The 6,000-nt window shown below is 39.1% G+C and overlaps 1 protein-coding gene across 3 annotated transcripts in view; it reads right to left on the reverse strand.

Moving 5' to 3' along the window:
• Positions 1-5,137, reverse strand: part of MANEA (mannosidase endo-alpha) — a 68,704-nt gene extending 63,567 nt beyond the window's left edge. The window contains exon 1 of one of the 3 annotated variants that reach the window (XM_077774689.1): positions 5,113-5,137. The gene's annotated coding sequence lies outside the window, so the exon portion shown is untranslated. Of the gene's footprint in view, positions 1-4,778; positions 4,851-4,947; positions 5,039-5,112 lie in introns of those variants that run through there. The other 2 variants (XM_077774687.1, XM_077774688.1) reach the window with 2 other exon arrangements.
• Between the last annotated feature and the right edge of the window lie 863 nt (positions 5,138-6,000).

Below are 6,000 nucleotides of genomic sequence, written 5' to 3' on the forward strand. Positions count from 1 at the left end.
ATCCATCTCTACTTAGAAGCAGCAAGTTACCCTGGAGAAATTTGGATTCCCAGACTGTGGCAGAGAAAGCAGAAAATGAGCCTTGATCATCTTACCAGAAAGAAAGAAGTTCTCAAAAAGTGTTGGGGGATATGTCCATTGTACACAAAACCAGCCTGAGGGACAATCACTGGCTAAATCCAGGACAATTTTAGCACCAAAATAAGGACTAAGTAACACATGATAGGTATTAAAATAAGAATTCATGAATCCATGCTATATTTTTAATTTTTTTATTTTTTTATATTGATGTTTAAAATGCAAAAATAAATAAAAGCAATAGAAAGGGCTTTTATATTAGAATGCCAACTAATAAATTTAGACAGAATAATGGAATATCACTATTTGGCAACCACCATAATAACAACTATTAGGCAAAATTATCAACAGATATTAAATGAGGGAATAAAAGTTTGATGAGAAACAGGATATCCATAAATTGGCAAAGTATCTCCCCAAAAAACACTTAATTAACTACAAAGGGAACAACAGTAACTCAGTGCAAAACCTAGCAGACACCACCTTAAACGAGTGATCAAAAGGAACTTCTTCAGTTAATTCTGTTTACGTAGATATCATAAGTCTCCTGAGAGGATGCCCTAAGAAGGAAACATCACTGCTGTGGTATTTCTGTCAAAATTTAATTTGGATCTAATCATGAGGAAACATCAGACATTAGACACACACATACATATATATACACCTATACATTACATGTATATAATTATATACAATGCAATACGTAAGTGTGTGTGCACATACATATAATGATAAAATATGGGTAAGATATTACCATTTGGTGGAAATGCAGTAAACATTTATAAGGATTTGTTGTACTGAAATTTACAAATTATCAAGCTAATTGATAATATAAAACAAATCCTTCCCTTAAAGACAGTGAGAAATGTAACAAGCAATGAAGTAGAAAAAACAATTATGAACATAATATCTCAACAACACTAAAGATACACATAGGAGAACGTATATAATGATTACCTCTGGGTGATAAGATATAGTGATATTTTCCTACTCTACCTTCTAAAATTAAAACATAATACTTCACAGGAAAGAAAAGTTTAGGAAGTAATGGTAATGAATATTGCTAAGTCACAGAGATTGGGAGCAATGACCACATCATTTAGAAATTAGTAAGACACAGCTTTTTCAGAGACTGACCAGCTGAGTGATTGTGTATGGAAGAGTCAGTACATGCAACAGAATACTACTGATCTTGCAATCTAAAACCCAAAGTCCAAAATCAGCTATGTTGATCTCCTTGTGGGACCCTGAGTAAATCATTTAATCTCTTTTTAAAGAAAGAACATATTAAGTGTTGTGTTTTCTGATAAAGCTGGACTGTGACTTATGCAAGATAATGTTTGCAAAAGAAAGTGAAAGAAGGTAATATTTTAATCAAATGGTAAATACCAATTGGATTTAAAAATAAGTACAAAATGAAGAAACATAAAAGACAAATAGTTCTGAACAACTCTGAAACTTTTCTACATTTGTTAGATTAATTTCTTAGGTCTACAAAAGAACACAAAACATACAATGTCCACTTATGGGAAGTTGTCTTGTTGATTCCCCACCTTTGCCTGTAAATGTAGCTTAAGCTGGTCCCTCTCTCTTTTCACATCACTTATTTCATTCATCGAAGCGTTCATTTATGGGTCGCCTGGGTGGCTCAGTTGGCTAAGCTTCTGACTTCAGCTCAGGTCATGATCTCATGGTTCATGGATTCAAGCCCCGCGTCGGGCTCTGTGCTGCCAGCTAGCTCAGAGCCTGGAGCCTGTCTTTGGATTCTGTCTCCCTCACTCTCTGACCCTCCCCTGCTCACACAGTCTCTATCTCTCTCTCAAAAATAAATAAAACATTAAAAAAAGAAATGTTCATTTATTACCTCATTATAGATGATTCACTGGCTCTTTCCAACCTCCACATCTCAAATAACTACTGTTAAGTCACCTCAAGCTAAAGGTGATCACTGTGATTAAAAGCAAATAACCTCCAGCTGTGTTTCTGTTCTTGTTTTTAGCTACTTTCAAATGACCTGATCTTTCTGTGCTTTTCCTATTTATACTATGTTATTAACTTATTCACAAATTTGTAGGCATGAAATAAGTTGGTATTATAAAAACTTCTAGAATAATTTCCTATTTAGAGTGATGGTGATGGTATGATGATGATTAAAGATGGGCATATGGCAAGCAATTAATAACACATAGTTAATTCTCTTTAAAGGTCTATTCTCTACATGGCTAACTTTTAAAATGCTACTCCTCCTTCAAGACAAAGCTGAAATGTTGTCTCTTCTTGATACCTTCTCCAATGATTCCATAGTGAAAAGTAGTCATTTTATCATGAGTATATTCTATTATATTCATATATATTCTACTGTTACAGCATTACCTAATTTTTAAAGTTGCATTTATGCATTGTATTATGCTATCTACATATATTGTATCCACTACTAGATTGCTTTTGAGTTCCAAAAATGGAATCCTTGTCTTTACACTGCAGTAGAGGCCCATATATCTTATACATAGTCAGTGATCATTAAGTGTTTAGCTTAAACAATTTAATTTCAGGCCCTTCTGTTTTTGACATTGATATATATTTGGGCAGTATGTGTATAAATAGATTCTTCTGACTATACAGATAGTTGACTAGTTGATAGTCTATATTGAACATATTATACAAGAAGAAACCTAGGTCCAATAATTTTAAAAATTCATTTTAATAAACTGTCAAGTTCAATATAGTAAAACGACAATGACCCTTGAGATGCCTAACAGGTCTAATGATATAGCAAGGAAAGAGTGCAGAACTACTTATATGGCTTCAACAAAAGGAAGAAGTTTCAGAAGTCTTCTGAGAAAATAATAAAACTACAAATGCAGATGTATGGATTGCCAAGCCAGGAATCTACTCAAGGTATTGTCTATTGAAGACTTCAAAGGGCAGTTTACATTACATAATAATACACAAAAGTTATACCTAATAGTGTCTTTTCAAATTCTGTGGTTTGTACTTTTGAGTTTTATGGTTTTCATTTTCGAAATGCTAGGTTTTGACTTAAAGGTCTAGTGAGGCCTAAGAGATACAGAACAATGATATCAACTAATATTTCAAAAAGTATTTGCTGTCAATCCAGTTAGAAAAGCCACATTTTAATAACCCTATTATTAATTTGTACAGATTTCTAATGCTTTTTATTAGAATGGTTTTCTAATTTCATTTTCTAACAAGCCATTGTAGATAAAAATAATACTACACACCTGGAACTTTCAAAACCATTTTCTATACCAACACTTCCTTGCCCAGGTTTTAACATAAACACACCTTCTGGTTAACAGAAATTCAGTTAAGCATAATTTCATCCCTCCATTTTAACCTTCACGATGTAGGAAGTAAAACTTTTTTTAACACCATTTCGCAGATGACACAGTACAGGTACAAACCAAATGGAAACTTTTCAAAGTCTGTGGGCTAAGTAACATGGCCAAGTTTAAGCAACTGGCAAGAAACTGAGCAAGTTTGACTCTAGAACTCAAGCTCTTGCCTTCTATTCCACCATCCTACAACATACTAGACAAACTAAGTTTAAAAAATTTTTTGTGACATAGATGAAAACTGCCAACACGTGGTCAAGTTTTCATTTAAATAGTATGGTCTTAGGGGGACCCTGTGGGACTCAGTGGGTTAAGCGACCCACTCTTGATTTCGGTCATGAGGTCATGATTCCTGGGTTCGGGGTCCCCCTGTCAGAACAGAGCCTGCTTGGGATTCTCCCTCTCTCTCTGCATCTCCCTGGCTCTTTAATAAACTTTAAAAATAAGAAAGTACATAAATAAATAGTATGGTCTTAGAAAACAATGATTATCTGCTACTTACTCATAAATTGCAGCTCAAATTTAATCTGAAGACCGTTTACTTTCTGATCATACACTTAGGTTCACCACGTGACTAACAGCAACAGCTCTGGTAATGTTTTGTGTATCGATCCTTAAAATCCACAACACTCACTGCACTCCACCGTTTTTAGGAGTAGGTAAGCTCATTAAGAAGGAAATAACGTATTGCTCTGAAAGTGACCAGTAAACCATGTGGCAATATTACCAATACCTAGGCTTTGTGTTTTTCTCTCAAACTGTCTAAATTACTTGAGCATAACCCATTCCAGTCCTATTCGTCTTTTTTAACAACGATGTTACTATGATACTATTATCCTCCCTTATTTATCTTTAAACACTTCCATGTTTTTTCTATAACACTTATCCACAGGGTCTTAGAATAATAAAACTAAAACTGTCATAAATGCCTTAATTTCAATCTGCTCCTTTAGAAAATGTAAAAGGACACTGTCCGGCATAGCTGCTTCCCGAAACTTAACAAAAGATAACAGTCTACGAAGACAGAGCCTAAAGTGTTTCAAGAAGCGAATGGAAAAACCACCGATGCGGAGGCCCTAAGGCTCAGGAGGCTGGCGGCCGCGACCCTCCGGGTACACCCGGAGCTCGGCAGGCCTCGACCCTCCCACTCCCGGCGGGCTCAAAGCTCGGCTGGGATTTGCAAACAGAAGGACCGGTGGACAGAGCACCTTCCGTCACCCCCGGAATTCCCAACTTGCCGGGGGAGAGGGAAAACCGAGGCGACGGGAGGTTCCGCTCCAAAGTGGCGGACGCAAGGCCGGCAGGGTCAGGAAACAGGCAATAAACGAAGGCAATGAAACTAACCCCAGACACACAGAAGGGCTAAGAGTGACAGAGCGCGGCGCCGCGGGGTCCCGAAGCACGCAGCGCGACGCCTCTCGCCCGCCGGAGGGGCGCGGGGTCAAAGGCCACCCGCAGAAGCCACGAGCGCATTGGCTGGCGGAGGAGCGCGCGGCCGCCNCCAGCTACTCACCAGGGAATCCGGCCACCAGCAGACGCTCCGGCTAGAGCCGTGAGGGTTGAGAGAAGAGGGAGATCGGGTGGAGAGAGCCCGCAGCCTCCGGTCCGCGCGCCCAATCAGCCCCGCCTCCCAAAAGACGCGCGCGGANCAGGCTTTCCCCTCAGGGACTCCTCTTACCTGCGAGGGTCCGGAGGGGTGGGAACGAGTGAGGGAAGAGCTTTTCCGCGTGTTCTGTGCTGGTGGAGAAAAGGGGTGGAGCGGATGCTGGCTGGACTCCCAACCTCGGTCTCTGACTGGAGATAACCCGCCCCCTCTTAAAAACGGGTCTTTCTGGGGCGCCTGGGTGGCTTAGTCGGTTGAGCGTCCGACTTTCGTCAGGTCATGATCTCGCGGTTCGTGGGTTCGAGCCCCGCGTCGGGCTCTGTGCTGACTGCCAGCTCGGAGCCTGGAGCCTGTTTCAAAAAAAATTCTGTGTCTTCCTCTCACTCTGACCCTCCCCTGTTCACGCTCTCTCTCCTAGAAATAAATAAAACATTAAAAAATTAAAAAAAAAAAACGGGTCTTCCGAGGTTCCTCTGAGAAACTCACTGATAGAGGGCAGCTGGGTTTGGTGTGGCCTTCCGAAGTCGCTTTAATGAGATTGCTCTCAGACTCTGAGAAACAGTTTTGTCTTAAAAAAAAAAAATCTGGAACTTTTTAAAAAAGCCCTAAGTAGAGAGATGAAAGTGGCATTAAATTTTCAGATGTATAAACTCACATTTGGTCTGGAGTGTAGAAGTAATTGAGAACAATGAGTCAGGTGTAGAGAATAAGTACTTTGGAGGTAGAGGTTACGGCTGAGGGTTTCCATCTTACATCAGCCTCAGAAGCCAAGAGAATTCTCTTATTTGTTTGGTTACATAGAAACAAGGAAATCCCGACTCACAGTGTAGAACTTGCTGATGTGAACAGTTTTGTAAGGGCTGCCCTTAAAATCATACTGGATTTTTAAAAAGAGTATTAATTGTGAAATCTGTATATATGAATGCATCCCATATATGCACATTATAAAGAATAATAAAAAGA

Source organism: Crocuta crocuta, unplaced genomic scaffold, assembly GCF_008692635.1.
Source record: "Crocuta crocuta isolate KB4526 unplaced genomic scaffold, BGI_CrCroc_1.0 scaffold247, whole genome shotgun sequence".
NCBI classification, from domain to species: Eukaryota; Metazoa; Chordata; class Mammalia; order Carnivora; family Hyaenidae; genus Crocuta; species Crocuta crocuta.